Here is a 25743-nt window from a genome sequence, read left to right on the forward strand (position 1 = left end):
TCAGATCTGTCCAATAAGGGGCACTTTTTGAAAAAGAGATTTCACTGTATGACAACACATTACCAGAAACTTCACATGGGCATTGGCTAAACCTCTCAAGTGCCCACCCTTGTGTTGTTAGTTGGTATGCTTGCAGTAGAATGAGGGTGAGTGTGAGGGGTGGCTAGTGAGATGGGGAAGTGATAAAGTAGATAGAGAGGGTTGGGTGGAGGTGCAAGGTAAGTTAGTGTCCTGGGGAGGTCTCTTCCACCCTTGGAAGGGAAGAGAACCTCCCTGCGTACTGTGATTCCCTCCATAAGCATATGGAGGGAGTCATTGGAGAGTCTCGGTGCAAGAGTTCACCATTGTGCACTGATTGTCAGTGTTTTCAGCACCTCAATGCTGTCAAACACTGAAAAGTCAACTTTTTAAAATAAAATTGTGCATGGTCCCTTTAAGGAAACTGGCAGATGACTCGTCATCAAATGATGTCATCGGACCCACGTCCTGTTAGTTGGCCGGTAAACAAGGCCAATCAAGGAAAAATCACGTCTGCAGAGCGGAAGCAGCTGGGGGCGGGACTGGACTCCGGAAACCAGCTGACCCGCCCCTATCCCGACACCACTGAGAAAATCGCGGCCAAAGTATTTGTTTAATTTCTCTGCCATTTCCTTATTCCCCATTATAATTTCTCCTGTCTCAGCCTGTAAGGGACCCACATTTAATTTCGTTAATCTTTTCCTTTTTACATACCTATAGAAGCTTTTACAGTCTATTTTTTATGTCTCCCGCTAGTTTACTCTCATATTCTATTTTCCCTTTCTTTATCAATTTCTTGGTCCTCCTTTGTTGAATTCTAAAATCCTCCCAATCCGCAGGCTTACTACTCTTTTTGGCAACATTATAAGTCTCTTCCTTTGATCTAATACTATCTTTAACTTTTCTTGTTAGCCACGGTTGGACCACTTATCCTGTGAGTTTTTTGTGCCTTAAAAGGAATGTATATTTGTTATAAATTATGTATTAATTCTTTAAATGCTAGCCATTGCTTGTCTACCATCATATCTTTTAATGTAGTTTCCCAATCTACCTTAGCCAACTCGCCCTTCATACCTACGTAGTTTGTTTGGTTTAGATTTTGCTTTGTTTAGATTTAAGACCCTAGTTTCAGATTTAACTAAATCACTTTCAAACTCAATATAAAATTCTATCATATTATGGTCACTCTTCCCTAAAGGCCCCTTTACTACAAGGTTATTAATTAACTCTTTCTCATTACACAATAACTAGACCTAAAATAGTCTGTTCCCTAGTTGGTTCCTCAACATACTGATCTAGAAAACTATCTTGCATACTTTCCATGAATTTGTCCTCCACACTGTTACTGCAAATTTGGTTTGCCCAGTCTATATGTAGATTAAAGTCTCCCATGATTACTGTATTACCCTTGTTACATGCGCCTCTAATTTCCTGATTTATACTCTGCCCTACGTTACAACTACTGTTTGGGGGCCTATAAACAACTCCCACCAATGTTTTCTGCCCCATGATGTTTCTTAGCTCCACCCAAATTGATTCTACCTCTTGATTTTCGGAGCTAAGATCCTTTCTCTCTACTGTCTTTATCCCATCCTTTATTATCAGGGCTAGCCCTCCTCCTTTTCCATTTTGCCTACCTCTTCTAAAAGTTAAGTGTCCTGGAATATTTAGTTCCCAACCTTGGCCACTTTGCAACCCCGTCTCCATTATGGCTATTAGATCAAACCTATTAATTTCTATCTGCGCTATTAATTCCTCTATTTTGATGAGAATGCTTCACGCATTCAGATATAGTGCCTTTAGCTTTGACTTATTTCTATTTTTCCCTGATGTCACCTTAGTCTCTGATGCCCTATTACCTTTGTTACTCTCTCTGTCCCTTCCTGACCCACTCTGCTTATTTTTACCCAAATCTCTACTCTGCTCTCGAGCCTTGACATTTCTCTCACTGCTTTTAAATTTACTCTTTCCTGAATCCTCCCACCCGCCTTCATTAGTTTAAAGCCCCGTCTACTGCTCTAGTTATTCGGTTCGCCAGGACACTGGAACCCAGCCCAGTTTAAGTGGAGCCCGTCTACTGCCCTAGTTACACATCTTTCCCGATTTTCATTTCCATCAGCTAATCTGATATCACCCATTTTACACGATTGTCCAAAGTCAAAATGACCCCCCAAAGTGTTCAATTCCCCAACACTAACACCCCTCACCCCAACAAGTAAAAAATAAAAGGAATTTAAAATACCCTCCTAATCAGCCTGGCTGAAGCAATACCAGAGCGACTGTGCCAACCTTTTTGTATTTTGTGAATTCATTGTTGCTGTTGGGTCCCAATGGAAACACTTCAGCACATCCCAGTAAATATGAGGAATTAAATTCCAGGATTGTGATGCTTTCCCTAGTTCTGTCACTCTCCCGTGGGCGATTAGGTTATCTGTACCACTCCAAATTCACCCTAAGCTGTTACTATAGTGATGATGCAGTTTGGATTCAGTCGGAAAGCCCATTTACACTGCAGGACTAGCTCTAGGTTTAACTCCAGGGTGCAGCCTGTAGCAGCCTTTTACTGTGGAGTTATCCTAGTACAGATACTCACCTCATCAACTATCAGCCCACACACCCAGACTGACCCCTGCACACCCTCACCCTACTGGGACAAAAGGGCACTCACCATCTGACTCAAGATCAGTGTTTGCAATCTTTAGCAGCCACCAATGCTGTGTGAAGGTATTGCCTATACAGGGCAGGAGGTCCCAGATTCAGTCCTCAGTCTGTGCTGCAGAGGTCAATCTCACACAGGGCAGCAGTTGAGGCTACAACCGACAGCATCCTGGGCTAGAGAGGAGAGACAATCTGAATGGATTCCTGCACTGAATCAATGACCAATTACTCCTGCTGGGAAGTGCGTAAGTGGGGACACTGGGTGAGGATCAGGCCCAGATGGGAAGACTGCCCAATTGAAGGGTGCTAACACTCAGTCTCTAGGTTCACACATGTGAGTGGCTACTGAGTGAGGGATTGGAGGGGAAAAAAGCTGAGCAAATTGGAGGTGGAAAGAAGCCTCGTCCTTTGTCAACCCTGTCCTGCTTTTGGTGAGCAGCAGGTTATTTCCAGCTCAGCTGCCAGTGAGTGTGCTGGGATGATTGTATCGCACAAATGATTCTCTAAGTTACATGTTTGAATTCTGGGGTGAGCCCAGTCAGGTTCAATGAACAACACAATCCCTGGACCAGTGTTATTGACTCAGTTTTTATGGGCCACATTCCTAAACAACATCTTTCTTGAGGGCCATCTCAGGATTGGTGCAACAGAGTTGATAGGACACTCACCTGGGTTGCAATTCCCCACACAGTGAGCTCCTAACGTCAATCATGCCACTGTGGGCTGCCGGTTACCATGTGGAGGCCACGCACTTCCCCATGGGGAGAAAAGAAAATCCACAGGTTCAATAGTTCTATTTACTCCGACCTTTTCATTTATAATCTTGTCTCCTAGAACATTCCCGTCCCTTCTCTGGCTGGAAAGCAAGAAAAGGAGGGAAGGCACCGATTCCCGTTTCAGGTAAGCTGTGATTACACTGCCAGAGACACATGGAGTTGCAAATTCCCCACGGCCACAATTAAAGAGGAGGTGGGATTACCTCTTCTTCTTCTCTTAGGCAGTCCCTCGGCACCGAGGATGACTTGCTTCCACATTAAAAATGAGTTCTCAGGTGACTGATGAGTCCAATGCGGGACCTACAGTCTCTGTCACAGGTGGGGCAGACGGTGGTTGAAGGGACGGGTGGGTGGGGTGCTTGGGTTGACGTGCACTCCTTGCGCTGCCTGCGCTTGGCTTCCGCTTGCTCCCGGCGAAGAGACTCGAGGTGTTCAGCACCTTCCCGGATGCTTCTCCTCCACTTTGTGCGGTCTTGGGCCAGGGATTCCCAGGTGTCGGTGGGGATGTTACACTTTTTCAAGGAGGCTTTGAGGGTGTCCTTGAAGCGTTTCCTCTGCCCACCTGGGGCTCTCTTGCCGTGCCGGAGCTCCGAGTAGAGCGCTTGTTTTGGGAGTCTCGTATCGGGCATGCGGACAATGCACAACTGTCTGAGACCTGCATGCTTTTCTTTAATTGTGGGATTTTGTGCTGATCTTCCTAACCCCTGCCTCAGACACTGATACTCAATTATAAGCCCACTGAGATCAGAGCTCTCACTCTGAATAACCAGTTCCAAGCAACAACTGACGGCAATTAAATCCTTGGTGCCCATCGCCATAGCAAACAAACAGGAAATACTTTTAGCTGGTGCTAGTGGGGATGATTTCTTCTGGTCACTGTGCAGCGATATCGTAAACAAATTCAGGACAACTTCCTGATTTCTAGAGAAATTGTAAAGATTGTTGATGAAGGGCTGAATTCCACTGTGCAAGATGCCAGCAAAGGTGAAAAGAGTAAAAGAGATGAGATAAATCAGGAAGTAGCGACCAGCTGAGTAATGTTTAGCTTGAGTTTTAAAAGTAGATTGTAGGTGGAAGGGACAACAAAGCAGGTGGGGAGTTCCACAGCCTGACAGCCTGGGAAAGAATGATTTGAGTAGGAGTCGGTGTAATACAGTCTTAACTTCAATACAGTGACAATGCAGAGAGGAGGAAGAGCTTGTAGGATGGAGAACTTACAGCGAGAGGAAAGCTTAGAGACGCACTGACCATCGTGGTATTGATAAGAGAGGGACAAGAAAAGCTGAGACAAAGAGTGATTTGGAAGGCTACAGATAAGAGAGAGATTACCTATCAGACAACAAGCTTTCTACCCACTCTTAATCCACTCCTTGAATAAACTCTACTCTGACACGCAAGCATATTAGCAGCTCACTGCTGCCACACGGTGGTATTAGTGAGGATTTATGGAAAGCAGCCCCTTGAGTAAATCATTCAGATTGTTTAGAAAGCATGAAGACATTTTATACCTAACCTGAAATATCTCTTTAAATCTTTAATTCTGTTTGAAACCTTATTCTCCCTTCCACCCACTGCCACCCCAAACATAGGCACAAGCCCTGGGGCGGAGATGAGTACAAAAATATTTCTGGGTTACATTCCCCCCAAATGTAATATTCCGTCTATATGTAGTGCACCCCCTCATCTCCTTTGCTATCACCGTTACCTGCTCACTCCACCTCAGTCTCAATCTCAGCACCACATTATGTAGAAAAACCCAATGTCCTCCATGTCACCAAGAGTGGCCCAAATAAAGTCTTCTATCGGCATATAAATAATAAACAGGTAGTAAGAGGAGGGGTGGGGCCAATTAGGGACCAAAAAGGAGGCAGAGGGCATGGCTGAGGTATTAAATGAGCACTTTGCATCTGTTTTCACCAAGGAAGAAGATGCTGCTAAAGTCATAGTGAAAGAGGAGGTAGTGGAGATACTGGATGAGATAAAAATTGATAAAGAGGAGGTTGTAGGAATTCGGGTTGACCTCAGCATGTATTGAACGAATGCCTACTAGATAATCGAGTTCGACTTCAGGAGAACAATAAATAAGTTCTTTAATGCAGGAAGCAAACGAAATACAGCAGGTAAGTGAGATGGTTGCAGGAGCGCCGTAGAGTAGGTCTTTCCCCAGCGGGGACGCCACGAGGCCTGAATCCGCAGTCCTGTGGAGAGCATGAGGACGTCATCACGCTCGGCTGTGTTTTCCCGCGCTTAGGTGGTCACATGACCGCGTCGTGACGTTAGCTCGTTCACCCGCGCTTGGGGCGGTCACGTGACCCGCGCCGATACATCGGCGCGTTTACCCGGCACTGAGGCTGGCCGTTGCGGCTGAAGTCGCGGGAGCGAGAGGCACCCAGCGCTGCCGCTGGCCGATGCGGCCGAAGTCGTGAGAGCACGAGGCGCCGGCACTGCAGCTGGCCGATGCGGCCGAAGTCGCGAGAGCGGGAGGCGCCGGCACCGCAGCTGGCCGATGTGGCCGAAGTCGCGGTAGGCCGAGCTGTGCCGGCGGCCGTCGCGCGTGCATCACGTGATGCGCGACGTGACGTCAGCGCGTTAGGTCGTGTCTTAAAGGGGCAACGGCCCAAACAAGTAAGTTAAAGGGGCAACGGCCCAAACAGGTAAGTTATGTACATACAAAGGTAAGTTAAAGGGAATTATGTATATACATAGTAAGGGACACCCGGTGGAACCGCCACAAGGTACTAGAAAGACTGTCTGTACTTAAAGTTGATAAGTCATCAGGACCGGATGGGATGCATCCTAGGATGCTAAGGGAGGTTACGGAGGAAATCGTGGACGTGCTGGCCATAATCTTCCAATCCTCCTTATATACGGGGGTGGTGCCAGAGGAGTGGAGAATTGCAAATGTTACACCTTTGTTCAAAAAAGGTGCAAGGATAAACCCAGCAACTACAGGTCAGTCAGTTTAACCTTGGTAGTGGGGAAGCTTTTAGAAACGATAATCAGGGACAAGTGTGGATTAATTAAGGAAAGCAAGCACGGATTTGTTAAAGGCAAATCGTGTTTAACTAACTTGATCGAGTTCTTTGATGAGATAACAGAGAGGGTTGATGAGGGCAATGCGGTTGACGTGGTGTATATGGATTTCCAACAAAGTTGAAGCCCATGGAATAAAAGAGACAGTGGCAGCATGTATACGAAATTGGCCAAGTGACAGGAAACAGAGAGTAGTGGTGAACGGTTGTTTGTCGGACTGGAGAAAGGTATACAGTGGAGTTCCCCAGGGGTCAGTTGTAGGACCACTGCTTTTCTTGATATATATTAATGACTTAGCCTTGGGAGTACAGGGCACAATTTCAACATTTGCAGATGACACAAAACTTGGAAGTATAGTGAACAGTGAGGAGGATAGTGGTAGACTTCAAGAAGACATAGACAGGTTGATAAAATGGGCGAACACGTGGCAGATCAAATTTAACGCAGAAAAGTGCGAAGTGATACATTCTGGTAGGAAGAATGAGGAGAGGCAATATAAACTAAAGGGTACAATCCTGAAGGGGATGCATGAACAGAGAGACCTGGGGGTATATGTGCGCAAATCATTGAAGATGGCAGGGCAGATTGAGAACGTGGGTAAAAAAAGCATATTGGATACTGGGCTTCATAAATAGAGGTATAGAGTACAAAAGCAAGGAAGTTATGACGAGCCTTTATAAAACACTGGTTTGGCCTCAGTTGGAGTATGTGTCCAATTCTGGGCGCCGCAGTTTAGGAAAGATGTTAAGGCCTTAGAGAGGGTGCAGAAAAGATTTATGAGAATGATTACAGGGATGAGGGGACTTCAGTTATGTGGACAGACTGGAGAAGCTGGGGTTGTTCTCCTTAGAACAGAGAATGTTGAGAGGAGATTTGATAGAGGTGTTTAAAATCATGAGGGGTCTGGACAGAGTAGATAGAGAGAAACAGTTCCCATTGGCGGAAGTGTCGAGAACCAGAGGACACAGATTCAGGGTGATTGGCAAAAGAACCAAAGGTGACATGAGGAAAAGCAGCAAGTGGTTATGATCTGGAATGCACTGCCTGAGAGGGTGGTGGAGGCAAGCTCAGTTGTGGTTTTCAAAAGGGAATTGGATAAGTACCTGAAGGAAAAAATTTTGCAGGGCTACGGGGAAAGAGCAGGGGTGTGGGACTATCTGAAGTGCTCTAGCAGAGAGCCGGCACGGGCTTGATGGGCCGAATGGCCTCCTTCTCTGCTGTAACCATTCTATGATTCTAACCGACCAACAAGGTGCGTTAGGTACAGCAGTACGCTCAACCAACAAAGTACGTTAGGTACAGGGCTGCACTCAACCAACAAGGTGCGTTAGGTACAGCAGTACGCTCAACCAACAAGGTGCGTTAGGTACAGCAGTACGCTCAACCAACAAGGTACGTTAGGTACAGCACTACGCTCAACCAACAAGGTGCGTTAGGTACAGCACTACGCTCAACCAACAAGGTGCATTAGGTACAGCACTACGCTCAACCAACAAGGTGCGTTAGGTACAGCAGTACGCTCAACCAACAAGGTACGTTAGGTACAGCACTACGCTCAACCAACAAGGTGCGTTAGGTACAGCACTGCACTCAACCAACAAGGTGCGTTAGGTACAGCACTACGCTCAACCAACAAGGTGCGTTAGGTACAGCAGTACGCTCAACCAACAAGGTGCGTTAGGTACAGCAGTACGCTCAACCAACAAGGTGCGTTAGGTACAGCACTACGCTCAACCAACAAGGTGCGTTAGGTACAGCACTGCACTCAACCAACAAGGTGCGTTAGGTACAGCACTGCACTCAACCAACAAGGTGCGTTAGGTACAGCACTGCACTCAACCAACAAGGTGCGTTAGGTACAGCACTGCGCTCAACCAACAAGGTGCATTAGGTACAGCAGTACGCTCAACCAACAAAGTACGTTAGGTACAGGGCTGCACTCAACCAACAAGGTGCATTAGGTACAGCACTGCACTCAACCAACAAGGTGCGTTAGGTACAGCACTACGCTCAACCAACAAGGTGCGTTAGGTACAGCACTACGCTCAACCAACAAGGTGCGTTAGGTACAGCAGTACGCTCAACCAACAAGGTACGTTAGGTACAGCACTACGCTCAACCAACAAGGTGCGTTAGGTACAGGGCTGCACTCAACCAACAAGGTACATTAGGTACAGCACTGCACTCAACCAACAAGGTGCGTTAGGTACAGCACTGCACTCAACCAACAAGGTGCGTTAGGTACAGCACTACGCTCAACCAACAAGGTACATTAGGTACAGCACTACGCTCAACCAACAAGGTGCGTTAGGTACAGCAGTACACTCAACCAACAAGGTACGTTAGGTACAGCACTGCGCTCAACCAACAAGGTGCGTTAGGTACAGCAGTACGCTCAACCAACAAGGTGCGTTAGGTACAGCAGTACGCTCAACCAACAAGGTGCGTTAGGTACAGCAGTACGCTCAACCAACAAGGTGCGTTAGGTACAGGGCTGCACTCAACCAACAAGGTGCGTTAGGTACAGCAGTACGCTCAACCAACAAGGTGCGTTAGGTACAGCAATACACTCAACCAACAAGGTGCGTTAGGTACAGCAGTACGCTCAACCAACAAGGTGCGTTAGGTACAGCACTACGCTCAACCAACAAGGTGCGTTAGGTACAGCACTGCACTCAACCAACAAGGTGCGTTAGGTACAGCACTGCACTCAACCAACAAGGTGCGTTAGGTACAGCACTGCACTCAACCAACAAGGTGCGTTAGGTACAGCAGTACACTCAACCAACAAGGTGCGTTAGGTACAGCACTGCACTCAACCAACAAGGTGCGTTAGGTACAGCACTACGCTCAACCAACAAGGTGCGTTAGGTACAGCACTACGCTCAACCAACAAGGTGCGTTAGGTACAGCACTGCACTCAACCAACAAGGTGCGTTAGGTACAGCACTGCACTCAACCAACAAGGTGCGTTAGGTACAGCACTGCACTCAACCAACAAGGTGCGTTAGGTACAGCACTGCACTCAACCAACAAGGTGCGTTAGGTACAGCACTGCGCTCAACCAACAAGGTGCGTTAGGTACAGCACTGCACTCAACCAACAAGGTGCGTTAGGTACAGCACTACGCTCAACCAACAAGGTGCGTTAGGTACAGCACTACGCTCAACCAACAAGGTGCGTTAGGTACAGCACTACGCTCAACCAACAAGGTGCGTTAGGTACAGCACTGCACTCAACCAACAAGGTGCGTTAGGTACAGCACTACGCTCAACCAACAAGGTGCGTTAGGTACAGCACTACGCTCAACCAACAAGGTGCGTTAGGTACAGCACTACACTCAACCAACAAGGTGCGTTAGGTACAGCACTGCACTCAACCAACAAGGTGCGTTAGATACAGCGCTGCACTCAACCAACAAGGTGCGTTAGGTACAGCGCTGCACTCAACCAACAAGGTGCGTTAGGTACAGCGCTACGCTCAACCAACAAGGTGCGTTAGGTACAGCGCTGCACTCAACCAACAAGGTGCGTTAGGTACAGCGCTGCACTCAACCAACAAGGTACGTTAGGTACAGCGCTGCACTCAACCAACAAGGTGCGTTAGGTACAGCACTGCGCTCAACCAACAAGGTGCGTTAGGTACAGCACTACGCTCAACCAACAAGGTGCGTTAGGTACAGCACTGCGCTCAACCAACAAGGTGCGTTAGGTACAGCGCTGCACTCAACCAACAAGGTGCGTTAGGTACAGCGCTGCACTCAACCAACAAGGTGCGTTAGGTACAGCACTGCACTCAACCAACAAGGTGCGTTAGGTACAGCACTACGCTCAACCAACAAGGTGCGTTAGGTACAGCACTACGCTCAACCAACAAGGTGCGTTAGGTACAGCACTACGCTCAACCAACAAGGTGCGTTAGGTACAGCACTGCACTCAACCAACAAGGTACATTAGGTACAGCACTACGCTCAACCAACAAGGTGCGTTAGGTACAGCAGTACACTCAACCAACAAGGTGCGTTAGGTACAGCAGTACACTCAACCAACAAGGTGCGTTAGGTACAGCACTACGCTCAACCAACAAGGTGCGTTAGGTACAGCACTGCACTCAACCAACAAGGTGCGTTAGGTACAGCAGTACGCTCAACCAACAAGGTGCGTTAGGTACAGCACTGCACTCAACCAACAAGGTACGTTAGGTACAGCACTGCACTCAACCAACAAGGTGCGTTAGGTACAGCACTACGCTCAACCAACAAGGTACGTTAGGTACAGCACTGCACTCAACCAACAAGGTGCGTTAGGTACAGCAGTACGCTCAACCAACAAGGTGCGTTAGGTACAGGGCTGCACTCAACCAACAAGGTGCGTTAGGTACAGCAGTACGCTCAACCAACAAGGTGCGTTAGGTACAGCACTGCACTCAACCAACAAGGTGCGTTAGGTACAGCACTGCACTCAACCAACAAGGTGCGTTAGGTACAGCACTACGCTCAACCAACAAGGTACGTTAGGTACAGCACTGCACTCAACCAACAAGGTGCGTTAAGTACAGCGCTGCACTCAACCAACAAGGTGCGTTAGGTACAGCAGTACGCTCAACCAACAAGGTGCGTTAGGTACAGCACTGCACTCAACCAACAAGGTGCGTTAGGTACAGCACTACGCTCAACCAACAAGGTGCGTTAGGTACAGCGCTGCACTCAACCAACAAGGTGCGTTAGGTACAGCACTACGCTCAACCAACAAGGTGCGTTAGGTACAGCACTCCGCTCAACCAACAAGGTGCGTTAGGTACAGCGCTGCACTCAACCAACAAGGTGCGTTAGGTACAGCACTACGCTCAACCAACAAGGTGCGTTAGGTACAGCAGTACGCTCAACCAACAAGGTGCGTTAGGTACAGCACTGCACTCAACCAACAAGGTGCGTTAGGTACAGGGCTGCACTCAACCAACAAGGTGCGTTAGGTACAGCACTACGCTCAACCAACAAGGTGCGTTAGGTACAGCAGTACGCTCAACCAACAAGGTGCGTTAGGTACAGCGCTGCACTCAACCAACAAGGTGCGTTAGGTACAGCACTACGCTCAACCAACAAGGTGCGTTAGGTACAGCAGTACGCTCAACCAACAAGGTGCGTTAGGTACAGCACTGCGCTCAACCAACAAGGTGCGTTAGGTACAGGGCTGCACTCAACCAACAAGGTACGTTAGGTACAGCACTACGCTCAACCAACAAGGTGCGTTAGGTACAGCACTACGCTCAACCAACAAGGTGCGTTAGGTACAGCACTACACTCAACCAACAAGGTACGTTAGGTACAGCACTGCACTCAACCAACAAGGTGCGTTAGGTACAGCAGTACGCTCAACCAACAAGGTGCGTTAGGTACAGGGCTGCACTCAACCAACAAGGTGCGTTAGGTACAGCAGTACGCTCAACCAACAAGGTGCGTTAGGTACAGCACTGCACTCAACCAACAAGGTGCGTTAGGTACAGCACTGCACTCAACCAACAAGGTGCGTTAGGTACAGCACTACGCTCAACCAACAAGGTACGTTAGGTACAGCACTGCACTCAACCAACAAGGTGCGTTAGGTACAGCGCTGCACTCAACCAACAAGGTGCGTTAGGTACAGCAGTACGCTCAACCAACAAGGTGCGTTAGGTACAGCACTGCACTCAACCAACAAGGTGCGTTAGGTACAGCACTGCACTCAACCAACAAGGTGCGTTAGGTACAGCAGTACGCTCAACCAACAAGGTGCGTTAGGTACAGCACTGCACTCAACCAACAAGGTGCGTTAGGTACAGCACTACGCTCAACCAACAAGGTGCGTTAGGTACAGCACTGCACTCAACCAACAAGGTGCGTTAGGTACAGCACTGCACTCAACCAACAAGGTGCGTTAGGTACAGCACTACGCTCAACCAACAAGGTGCGTTAGGTACAGCACTGCACTCAACCAACAAGGTGCGTTAGGTACAGCACTGCACTCAACCAACAAGGTGCGTTAGGTACAGCACTACGCTCAACCAACAAGGTGCGTTAGGTACAGCGCTGCACTCAACCAACAAGGTGCGTTAGGTACAGCACTACGCTCAACCAACAAGGTGAGTTAGGTACAGCACTCCGCTCAACCAACAAGGTGCGTTAGGTACAGCGCTGCACTCAACCAACAAGGTGCGTTAGGTACAGCACTACGCTCAACCAACAAGGTGCGTTAGGTACAGCAGTACGCTCAACCAACAAGGTGCGTTAGGTACAGCACTGCACTCAACCAACAAGGTGCGTTAGGTACAGGGCTGCACTCAACCAACAAGGTGCGTTAGGTACAGCACTACGCTCAACCAACAAGGTGCGTTAGGTACAGCAGTACGCTCAACCAACAAGGTGCGTTAGGTACAGCGCTGCACTCAACCAACAAGGTGCGTTAGGTACAGCACTACGCTCAACCAACAAGGTGCGTTAGGTACAGCAGTACGCTCAACCAACAAGGTGCGTTAGGTACAGCACTGCGCTCAACCAACAAGGTGCGTTAGGTACAGGGCTGCACTCAACCAACAAGGTACGTTAGGTACAGCACTACGCTCAACCAACAAGGTGCGTTAGGTACAGCACTACGCTCAACCAACAAGGTGCGTTAGGTACAGCACTACGCTCAACCAACAAGGTGCGTTAGGTACAGCACTGCACTCAACCAACAAGGTGCGTTAGGTACAGCACTACGCTCAACCAACAAGGTGCGTTAGGTACAGCACTGCACTCAACCAACAAGGTACGTTAGGTACAGCACTACGCTCAACCAACAAGGTGCGTTAGGTACAGCACTGCACTCAACCAACAAGGTGCGTTAGGTACAGCGCTGCACTCAACCAACAAGGTGCGTTAGGTACAGCACTGCACTCAACCAACAAGGTGCGTTAGGTACAGCACTACGCTCAACCAACAAGGTGCGTTAGGTACAGCACTCCGCTCAACCAACAAGGTGCGTTAGGTACAGCACTGCACTCAACCAACAAGGTGCGTTAGGTACAGCGCTGCACTCAACCAACAAGGTGCGTTAGGTACAGCACTGCACTCAACCAACAAGGTGCGTTAGGTACAGCACTGCACTCAACCAACAAGGTGCGTTAGGTACAGCAGTACGCTCAACCAACAAGGTGCGTTAGGTACAGGGCTGTGTTGCTGCATTAAATTAATTGGGTGGAACTGAAAACTCATGAAATATTGTCACATCCTCTTCTGAGAGAGCAGTTTCACAGGCGCCTCCTGCCCTCTGATACCTTCCCCAAAGTGGCCATTCTGCACGTGTGAGCCCAGAAGTGTCATCGGGCTATTCGGCTGTGGGTTGCATCATAATGAGCCCGACCACATCCTCACCTGACATCCACACAAGTCCTTCCAGCAGGAGTCACTGGATAATGATCAGGAACAGCAGCCCTGGCTAATTTTCCCCCCTCCCCATTGTAGCACCCTCCGCCAGCCACCCCCACCCCCCCACAACTGCTTCCTGATTGAACTCAGCTAACTGCACAAACTAGGGGTGGAATTTGGAAGAGTCCTGGCAATTACCATATTGGCAATGCCTTTACCCACTGAGCGATCAGGTGCTGGAGTACATCACATACAGAATACAGAATGCAAATGACTAGAAACAAGTGTTTGACCACGAGATACAGGAGCGGGTTTCCCGCTTGCTGCCCGGGTGTAAACCTGGCTTTGCAGTTAGGCACCCGTTACAGAAACTACCCAATAATCGCTCAAACTGTGGACTTAACATGCGCTTAAATGTTATAAATGGAAGATAACTAATAATTGCTTTAAAGCTGTCGGGTGCTGTAGGTGCACTGACATCAGATTGCTTCCCCATCCTGGAATCAGTCACCATTTCATTCCCATTGTGGCTCCAGCTCTAAAACACTCCCAGCTTGTCTTGTTCTAAAGGAGTGGTGTTCACACCAAGCCCCACAGAAACTGGATTATTTTCCTGAGCCAGACTTTATTGATTTCAGATTCCACAGACTACAAGAAACATTCACAGGCTGGTAACCAGCTCCACATGAATAAATGGAGTTGTGTTCTTCCCTGGATTAGCCCAGTATCCCTGGCACTGCTCCCCTTTGGGTTCTGACGTAGGGAGGGAGGGTTGGGTCTGATCTAAGACATTGTCAAGTAGGATACAAAATAGTCGAGAGGACTCTCTTCCCCCATGTGTGAGCCACGTGCTCCGAGGGTCTTCCTCATCCTGGCCCAGATTTGACGGGGTTGCACTTCAGATACGTTCTAAAATACCAGTCACGACGACTGCATTCCACTCAGATGGCTCCCTTGGTCACCACCTGATGATTATTCTTTATGCTACTTCGATGTGTGTATTTTTGGCAGTTTACGAGGAGGAAGGTCAGTGTGAGGCCCATTTGCTCGAGAGGTGCTTTGTCATGCACTAACTCCAAACTGTAACCACCTCGCTCTTACCTGGCCTCCTCTTGGTCTGCGTGCGTGATAGCTATACGGGGAGGGATGAGCAGCGGCAGAGTGGTCGGCCTCTGGAATCTGTCCACCTCCGGTGACCTGGACCTCGTCCTCCACCGTGGTACTTGCAGAGTGCCAGAGAAGGTGCGGCGACCTCGGCGTGGCTCCACGCCCAGCGTGCTGCTGGAGGTGTACGATCGGCTGCACCGCCCCGCGTCCAAACTCTCCTTATTTTTCTGGAGAAGAAACAGAAGAGAATGGTCACACCTTGAACTGTTTTACCACCGAAGGGGCTGCGAGTCTCTGTCCTTTGGCCACCCTCAGCAGCTTGCAGTCAATGAATGAACAGCAGCTGTACCCGGTGTCCTACCTGTCACACTGCCCCCGAAACATGCCACACAAAACTCACTGCCGCTATAAATGCTGACACTCCCCGTACGGCTCTCATTTCTCTCACTCTCTCCTGTGTGTGGGGAATTGGGCTATGAAATTGAAAAGAAGCCAGAAATGTGATCAAATCACCATCTGTTTTTCTGCCCTTCAGCAGTGTGTGTTGTAATTTGTTAATCCTTCACCTCTCAGCAAGGATGACAGCATTACCTCCAGCAACAGACGCCCTCTGCTGGATACATACAACCCCGGAGTTCACAGAACCCACCGCGTATAGCGAGCACGTTGGCGTTAATGCGATTTGCCTGCTGTAGGCTGTGGACCTTTAAACCAAAAAGCGGAGTAACCAACATATTTTTTCAAAAACAGGAAGTCTCCACTTAGCAGCTGCCTCTCCTTATTGTTAACATCTCGTCACTAAGTAATCGCACTTTACCAAGGTGCAGACAGCTGATTGAATCTGCGTGAAGACGCGACCTTGCCTGAAATCAGCAGAGCCTTTTAAATGGCTAAGTACAGGTTAAGTACTTATTGAACTGCCCAAAATAGTCAACGTGATTAATACATTATAAGCGGCGCCTTTGGAATTGGCTGCTGTGGCAAATGGTTGGCGCCATCGGTCGATATAGGCGGCTGCCCGAGAGAAGTGCGGACGGTGCAAGTGGTTGGGACTGGACTCAAATAGAACACTCTCCAGTGAGGGAAACAGATCGCAAGATAGGTATAGATGAGAAAGGCCATTCAGCCAACTTAACTCTACAGTCTCTTCATCATTACATCCAACTCTTTGTTAAATGATGCTATTGCCTGCGGTAGTTGGCACGATGTTAATGAGGAAGTGCCGCAGTCAGAGGTACTTTCTTTGGGTTATGCCAAGGTCCTGGCCAACATTTCTTGCTCAACCAACACAAACAAAAACAGATTCGATTATCAGGTCATTTGGTCATTTGCTGTTGGTGGGGTCTTGCTGTGCAAATTGACTGTTGTGTTTGCCAAACAACAACTGACTACACTTCAAAAGTAATCCATTGCTCGTTAATGGTTTTGTAACATCCTGAGGTTGTGATAAGGCACTACTGGAGTTCTTTTTCCAGTAAAGAAATTACATTTATAAAGCCGGCACCCCATCCAGAGCCATTCCAAGTGTTGATCACTCGGTGTAAAAAGAGATCAGAGAACAATGGACAACAAAAAGGACAGAACAATATCACATTAACATCACATGGCGATACTCACAGCCCACACAGCTTTCTCCTCAGCCTATCATCGCCATATAAAGAACCAAGGGGCCATGTCAATACCTATCCTTCCATTGGATAAGACGCTGGTAACATTTCCTACCCATTCGATTAACAAATGGCTCTTTTATATAACTCATTTTTTTCTTTTTTTTGTTAATTTTCTCAAGGTAAGGGGAATTGAAGACTTTCCACTTCAGGCATTCTGCATTACCACCAATCAGTCTCACAGAATACACGACAGTTAGATGCTGAGTAAAGCTCCCTCTACACTGTCCCATCAAACACTCCCAGGGCAGGTACAGCACGGGTTAGATACAGAGTAAAGCTCCCTCTACACTGTCCCATCAAACACTCCCAGGGCAGGTACAGCACGGGTTAGATACAGAGTAAAGCTCCCTCTACACTGTCCCATCAAACACTCCCAGGGCAGGTACAGCACGGGTTAGATACAGAGTAAAGCTCCCTCTACACTGTCCCATCAAACACTCCCAGGGCAGGTACAGCACGGGTTAGATACAGAGTAAAGCTCCCTCTACACTGTCCCATCAAACACTCCCAGGCAGGTACAGCCCGGGTTAGATACAGAGTAAAGCTCCCTCTACACTGTCCCATCAAACACTCCCAGGGCAGGTACAGCCCGGGTTAGATACAGAGTAAAGCTCCCTCTACACTGTCCCATCAAACACTCCCAGGGCAGGTGCAGCACGGGTTAGATACAGAGTATAGCTCCTTCTTCGCTGTCCCATCAAATACTCTACACCTCTATCTGGTGGATCCACTGTTCAGCGGGGTTTATTGTGTGCCTATGCTGTGATTAAGAGGATGGTGACAACATACAAAGACATGTTATGGTGCGTTGTGCTGCTCATTATGCTGTTTGTGAGGATCTTGGGCTATGTACTGTCCAAGTAGAGAGGGTTCAAACCATGCGTGTCAGTTGTCTAATGACCAACTAGCCTTTTAGGGGGAGAAAGTAAGCTGCTCATTTTTCGGTCAAGGTGTCTCCAAGATGACACATCTGGCAATGGATGTTCGGAAGCAAGCAATCCTCTGTGGCAGATTTGATGATCTGATACATGAGCGAAGCAGATCTACAGTACACCAAGACACTGTTGCTAAGTAACCAGCCGCTTGGTTCATTAATGGGGCCTGGAGGGTAAATCTGGCACTGGCAGAAAGGATTCTTCCTACCGAGGGCCAGATAACCCTGTCCATCCCTAGACAGAGTTGCCCTGGCTGGACGCTCATCTTTGCTCCGTAGTGAGCTGTGCAATTCTAGCTGGTTAAACTTCAGCAGCATCTCTGGGACCCTAGGCCTTGGCTCTGACATTTGGCTGAAATCTCTGGATTTAGGTAAGTGGACTGTGTCCTTATGGGAAGAGTGGGCACTCCATAACCGCTACACAGAAACTCCACCTGTGTGGATTTCTCAGTAGATTGATTCAGGGACTCTTAAACATGGCGGTAGGTTTCCACACATGTCAGACACCCAGCTGACCAAAACAAATGACTGAAGTGTGATGGACTCAAAACTTTTACTGATATATGTTAAGGATCTTAATAGTTCAGCACCAGATGATAAAGGAAAAACACTTCAATTTATTAATTGCTGTCAACAACTTTACATACAGCAGCCTTCCGTAGCTCACTGCAAGCTTACAAACTCCATCTTGCAGACTGCCTAGCTTCCATCTGGAGCTAACTGGTTTCTTAATTGTACAATGATTTTAAAGGAAGGCTTCTAAGTTCTCATGCTCACACTACCATAACATTACAGGTCCCAGAGATGAAAGACCAGTGTTCGATCTACTGCACAACCCACTCAATTTTGTCATTAGCTTGTTAAGGGGCTATCAGGATTTGTGCAGCTTACATTGAGTGCACCCCAGCCCCATTCTGACAATATAAATTAAACCCTTCACTTCCACTCGGTACAAGGTAAGAGCAAAACAGCCAGGGGAAATCCAGCAGCTTTAGTTTATTTACAACAGCGATTTGGCAGATAGTGAGCTGCTGCAGGAGCCCCAGCGCGTTGTCACTTTAGTGGCAGGTGCCTGGATGCAGAAAGACAATTTCCAGCATGCAAACTATGACATGAGAATTCAACGGTGTGCAGTGTAGCATCACTCATCAGTACAACACTAAATAAATACAGTGAATGACTGGGAGAAAAGAGGAACAATCTGAGAATGTGTTGAGGCAGTGAGAGATGCTGCACGATGAGCATTACAAGTTAATGGGAAAGCCTAAGTCTCTGTGTGTGTAGGAGTACTGTACAGAACAAGAACAACTTCTGCAATATAAATGCCAGTTTTCAATTTCACGCTGCGATGTACAAGCATGTTTAATATTGTGATTTCTATTTCCATTTTGTGACGCGTTCTCTCTAGTAATTTGTGTGCGACGCGTTCACCACCCATCTCTCTCACAGATAAACATGGCACAGTGGAACAAATTATTCTTTCTGAAAGTAAATTTGGCCAAGCTGCCCCCCAATGGCTCAATGTGTAAATGCACCACCTGCTATGGGACTGAGCCACATGGGTGAGGAAGGCCCAGGCTCGAGCCCCAGTCTGTGCAGAGTTAGCTCATATCGCAAGGTGCAGCAGCTGAAGTGCATAGGCCTGGGCTGCAAGGTGAAAATCGTGGCAAGATTGTGAGAATCTTTAGCAGGAGCAGATCATTAGTCCGTCTAAGCCAGCCATCCAACTTCCCACAAGATTACCTTGATGCATTCCTAAAGTAATCCGGAGTCCTATTTGCTGCCAGGAACTTGTCTTTTAGAACCCGGTCACAATTTCTTGTGTTCCCTACCCTTGCTGAGAGCTTGTTCCCTACCCTTGCTGAGAGCTTGTTCCCTACCCTTGCTGAGAGCTTGTTCTGAATTTCCTATTATCTTTTGTGATCCTTCATTTAAAACTATGAGTCATAGGGGGAGAAATTCGGTATCGCCCTGTTTGGGGCGCTATTATCGGCCGGGCGCAAAGTTTAGCACCCGGTGCTAATTATAGCCTCCAACTGCAAACTTGGCCTCTATCACCCCTGGAGGTGATTTGAGCGCTAAATCAGGCGTTACACACCTGTCTTAAGGCGCTAATGTCGAGGAGCGAGGCGTTACCTCAGAGCGCTGGCGAAGCTCAGGTGATGTCAGTTAGCAATAGAACACAAACTGGCATTGGCCAGTTCTTAAAGGGGAGGGTCGATGTTGCTGTCCAGCCACACCCTGCTCATTGGAGCCTTGAATCTCGGCCTGGAGAGACCTGTGCATCAATTGTGCTGGAACCACCAATGGATAGGCCCGGGGAGAGAGCTCAGCGCTTCAGCGACCGGGCCTTGGTGGCCCTGGTTGGTGCTGTGGGGCGGTGACAGGCAGTACTCTGCCCACAGAGTGGCAGGAGGCCATTGCCCCGCGAATACAGAAGAGTCTGGAGGGAAGTGGTTCAGCACGTCTCCTCGAGGAGCCTGGTGCCGAGGACCCACACCCAATGTCAGAAGAAGTTCAACGACCTCACTCGGGTGGTCAGGGTGAGTGGCTGCTTTTCAATACCTCTACATCCCTCCATCTCAACTTCACTCTGTGTTAAAACTCCACAGCGTGCTGGGAAACCTGAACTTCCGGGTTTTCCGCTGTCTCCCGGGACCCCTCGCACCATGCGGGTGGGATATGGGAAAATCCAGCCCGTTAACTCTGTTTCTCTCGCCACAGATGCTGCCTGATCTGCTGAGTATTTCCAGCATTTTCTGTTTTTATTTCGGATTTCCAGCATCCGCACTATTTTGCTTTTGTTTCAAAATTCTATAATGACCTCTGTTGACCTATATTACCCCCTAGCTATACAACCCAACTTTGCTTTCTCAACCGGTTTTAGCCACCTGTCCACCCAAACCTCAGGGTTTTCTGTCGCAACACTACAAGCTCATGACCATTTAGCACATCATTCACACAATCCTTCCCCCTGTCAGTTCTCATCACTTTACAATTCTCTGTATCAAATGCTATCTGCCACTTCACTGCCCACAAATCCTAGTTTCTCCAGATCCCTTTGGATCTGCACATATTAATAATCATCATTTGCCACTGCCACCAGTTTAATATTACCTGCAAATTTCGATGCCTTCAAATAATTTATAAACATTATAAACTAACATTGAACCCCATGGAACACTCTTAACAACAGCTACCACTTAGTCACCTCCCCATTACCACAACTTCCGCTGTTAATTAATCAGCCAGTTTCTAATCCAGTCCAATATACTGCCACCTATCGCATGGATTGAATCTGATGCAGTAGTCTATTATGTGGGACAGTGCCAATGCCTTTCTGAAATCCAGGTATACAGCATCCACCGTCTCACCCCATAACCTCCTCAAGAAATCCACTAAATTGATTAAACACAACCCGCCGTCCCTAAACCATGTTGATTATTTCTAATTGCTCCCTGTCTCTTATGGTGATCCCTTATAACATCCTTCTTCATAGTTTAAATCAATTTTCCCACAATCGCAGTAAGGCTTACAAGTCCATAATTTGTCAGTTTGTCCTTGGCACCTGGTTTTAAAATAGGAATCAGCCTCCTTTCCTGATCTGTATCCAGTGCCCCTGCTGGGAAATGCTCATCGAAGGGTATGGACTGAGCAGTCTGCCGACACACACTGTCTAGGCTCACACATGAATGATAGCCACTTGGGAGGGGTATCAGAAAACTGTCTGTGTCCATAGAACCATCCCCCAGCAAGAACCAGCACCTTCAGGCAAGGAGGGGAGATAATTAGGTGGCAAACGGAAGTGGCAAAAATATCTCCATACAATAGGAAAATATGACTATTTTTAGTCTCAATTACCCGTCCTAATTCGTGAATCTTAAGCCCATCTTTTCACCATAGCCACCAGTCCCCTCCCTCTCCAGAAACCTATCTTGTTACCTCTTGAACTCATTTAAACTGCCCACATCAGTGTCCTTCCTGGGAACTTAGTCCGTAACTGAATTACTCTTGGGTGAAGAAGTTCCACTTCACTTTCTCTTGTTCCTGACTCCTTCATTTTTAACCTGTGTCCCCTGGGATTTGAACCTTTCACCGAGTCTCTCTACACTCACAGTGGCATTGACAACACTATTAAGATCTCAAACACGGGCTGAGTACTGTGGTGTTTGGGACAGAGATGCTAACAGACACACTGGGGGGCCGTGTAATTTGTTTGTTTCATTGCACTAAATGATTATATTTATTTTTATCCACTAATTCATCAGCCATTCAATGAGGAGAATCTCATGGGCGTTGAATCAGTCTGCCTTATTTAACTTAGATTAGGATGCTGCTGCTTTATCTTATTCTAGATCTAAAGTTCTGTGAGCTGTAATCTGGTGTCCAAGTATTGAATTAATGATTTTCCCTTGACACAAATTTCAGAAACGCAAAGCCATTACCACATTAATTGGAAATGATGAACGATTGTCTAATGCTTAACATTTTTGTAAGAAAATTATGGTTACCTGAATCTTAAAATAGAGAAACTGAACAAAATTTTGCTAAAAGTATTACAGGGGGTCCAGTTTGTGTCCCTCCCCTCCCGCCCCCCCCATAATAGGCATCACAGAGGAGCCTAATCCTGCCACCACCCAAAGTCCCCCCACACACAATCTCTCCAGCAGGAGTGACTGAATAATGGTCAGGAGCAGGAACTTTCTAACCCAGGGAATTAAGGACAATTGCAGTGCCCATCTATTCCCTTCTCCCTCATATGCTTATCTAGCTTCCCCTTAAATGCATCTATAGTATTCGCCTCAACTACCCCTTGTGGCAGCGAGTTCCATGTTCTAACCACTCTCTGGGTAAAGAAGTTTCTTCTGAATTCTCGATTTAATTTCTTGGTGACTATCTTATATTGACGGCCTCTAGTTTTCCTCTTCCCCACAAGTGGAAACATTCTCTCTGTGTCTGTTCTGTCAAAACCTTCCATAATTTTAAAGACCTCTATTAGGTCACCATTGAGCCTTCTTTTAAAAGAGACCCAGCTTGTTCAACCTTTCCTGATAGGTGTAACATGGTGTAGCACAGAGTGATGGGGCACAGGTCTGTGGCAGTGATTCCTCCAGGCCATTCGGGCAGTTACCAAGTGGAGGCGGGGCACTTCCCCACTGGATGGAGAATAAAACATTACTGGAACATGCTTCAATTTCTATTTTAATGGATCGTTTTGACTTGTCTGGAAACTGGGATAACCTTACCTCCTAATACAATCCTTTTGCCCTCTTTGACTGGAGCAAGAAAAAGAGGGAAGAGCACTAAATCCCAGCTGTCCACATCCCAGATAGTCTGCCTAGAACCACAGTGAAAGGAGCTCGGCTCCAAGGGGTCCTCACACAACACTGCACCAAGCAACACAACATTGGGCAGAATCTGTCTCACCTTTCACAAGGAAGCAGCAATCTGATAGATTCGAATTGTGAATGGTGTTGCTCAGAACTATCTCAGTGGGGAAAAGACAAGGAGCACACTGACAAACTGGAATGGTTCCACTCAGCTCGCAGTGCATGGATGGACCATTAAATTAGTGGGTGCACAGCTGGGAAGTGGCATGACGCTGCGTAGAATTAAAAAGACTTGCGTTTACATAGCGCCTTTCATGACCACCGGACGTCCCAAAGTGCTTTATAACCAATGAAGTACTTTTTGAAGCGGAGTCACCATTGTAATGTTGGAAACTCGGCAGCCAATTTGCGCACAGCAAGGTCCCACAAACAGCAATGTGATAATGACCAGATCATCTGTTTTTGTTATGTTGGTTGAGGGATCAATATTGGCCGGGACACCGGGGATAACTCCCCTGCTCTTCTTCGAAATAATGCCATGGGATCTTTTACGTCCACCTGAGAGGGCAGACGGGGCCTCGGTTTAACGTCTCATCTGAAAGACGTTAAAATCCGAAAGAAATTAAAAAGAATGGATGAGTGACATTGCAGGATGAAAATTATAATGTGGTACTGAGCCATGGAGTCCAGGAAGCTCCCAGGTTCCATCCCCAGCGTGAGCCGTTAGCCGATCCTAGCTGAAAATGAGGGTCGATGCACTACAATTGCCCTCAGAACCCCGTGGATAGGAAGAGATAAAATCAGCCGGGTTCTGCTCCGAATCACTTTCCAGAAACTCCTTCTGTAAAGTCCGTGTGCGGGCGTCGGGTGAGGATAGGATCTGCCCCGGATATCGTGCTCCCCACAGCTGAATATCCTGCCAACACTCACTACCCAGGCTCACACAGGAAGAATAGACCCGTGGGAGAGGTACCAGAGGGCAGCTCATGCCTATGGAACTGAATGCCAACGAGAGTTAACACCTTTTCAGAACAGCATAGGAGAAATATGGAGGAAATGAAAAAACATATTTTAAAATTAGATTGTGATATGAAGGTGTAGCATGTTTGTGCCCTCACATTGTGGTCCACGTTGCTATGGCAACAGCCAGGCATGTCCTAAATTGTTCTGACAGACATGAAAAACATTGGTGGGAAGAGACACAGCATTTAATTTATGACCCTCTCACCTCTGTAGGCGTAGGCATCCTGGAAATCTCCAAAATCTTTCAACTACCTGCGTTATTATCCTGCTGTAAGGGTGGAGAGTGAAATAAGTTAAAGACAAGCTCAGCATCTTCCTCAGCTCCCTGACAATGAATTTCCTCCTCCCCCAGCCCAGTTTTTCTTCTCCTGGGGAGAACCTCAGCAAGGCACTGTAACTGACAAAGATTAGCCTGATCTCAGTAGGTTTTCTACTGAGGTTCTGCAGTGTAATTACCCTGCCCTTATCCACTGGTTCCAACTAATCTGTGTTACAGCCCCAGACCAGCAAGATTAATGGACTTCAATAACTCATTAAGCATGTGCCTGATGGGGAATCAGAAACAGCAACGGCATAATAAGTTTCCATTGGATTCAACCCCAGCACACAGCACTCCCAACCACCCGTTCCATCAAATCATTGCAACAGCAGCTCTTCCATCCCCAACTCACGCACAACTGTTCAGTTTAAAAAGTGAAAAAGGGGCGGAATTTTAACCTGGAGGAGCGCGTGGGTTTCGGTGCAGGGTTAAAAGCAGCAAAAATGTGAGCATGTCGGGAAGCTGGCTCCAACCCGCCAACTTCCAGTTAACTCAAGCACGTTAGGTTGGTTGTGCGCAACACTCTTGCGAGAGGCGGGATGCCTATTAACATATGGTAATCGCTCAATTGGAGCGATAGTTCAACCGTTTTAAATTTAATATCGCATCCGCATGTTTCCCGGACTTCCTGAAAGTCACCCTTGAAAGAAAGGCGAGAACACAGGGCCATTGAGGGGGCTGATTAAAACTCATGGAAATACTGCAATAGATACTCAGTACTCACAGATGCTTTCTTACCCACTAGTGGGAAAGGGTTTGTTCACAGTACTATTGCTGAGAGTTTACTTTCTACAGTTTGGAGGTTTTCTGAATCACGTAAGGATGGATGGCACCTTGACTGCCTTAGATTGAACCTCAAACGAGGAGCAATATGATGAGGTCCAATATGACCAGCACCAGCAGCAGCCTGCTGTTCAGAGACCTGCTGTTTAGAGAGGGTGCAGAAAAGACTTATGAGAATGATTCCAGGAATGAGGGACTTCAGTTACGTGGATAGACTGGAGAAGCTGGGGTTGTTCTCCTTGGAGCAGAGAATATTGAGAGGAGATTTGATAGAGGTGTTCAAAATCATGAGGGGTCTGGACAGAGTAGATGGAGAGAAACTGTTCCCATTGGCGGAAGGGTCGAGAACCAGAGGACACAGATTTTAAGTGATTGGCAAAAGAACCAAAGGCGACGTAAGAAAAAAGCTTTTTTACACAGCGAGTGGTTAAGATCTGGAATGCACTGCCTGAAAGGGTGGTGGGGGCAGATTCAATTTTATCTTTCAAAAGGGAGTTGGATAAGTATCTGAAGGAAAAAAAATTGCAGGGCTACAGGGAAAGGGCGGGGGAGTGGGACTAACAGAGTCGGCACGGATTCGATGGGCTGAATGGCCTTTTTCCGTGCCGTAACCATTCTATGATTCTACGACCTGTAGCTGGACATCAGAGAGGGGAGCCAAGTATTACTCCAGTGACACAGAGTGCATATGCAGAGGCTGAGTTATCTTGA

At 47.6% G+C, this 25743-nt stretch overlaps 1 long non-coding RNA gene across 1 annotated transcript in view; it reads right to left on the reverse strand.

The window, feature by feature from the left end:
- Window positions 1-14363: 14363 nt before the first annotated feature.
- Window positions 14364-25743, reverse strand: part of LOC147097806 (uncharacterized) — a 52029-nt gene continuing 40649 nt past the window's right edge. The window contains exon 3 of the long non-coding RNA XR_015074336.1: window positions 14364-15200. This is a non-coding gene — a long non-coding RNA (uncharacterized LOC147097806). The remainder of the gene's footprint in view (window positions 15201-25743) is intronic.

This window comes from Somniosus microcephalus, chromosome 31, assembly GCF_052327205.1.
Source record: "Somniosus microcephalus isolate GS21.2 chromosome 31, FLI_Smic_1.0, whole genome shotgun sequence".
Lineage (NCBI taxonomy): Eukaryota > Metazoa > Chordata > Chondrichthyes > Squaliformes > Somniosidae > Somniosus > Somniosus microcephalus.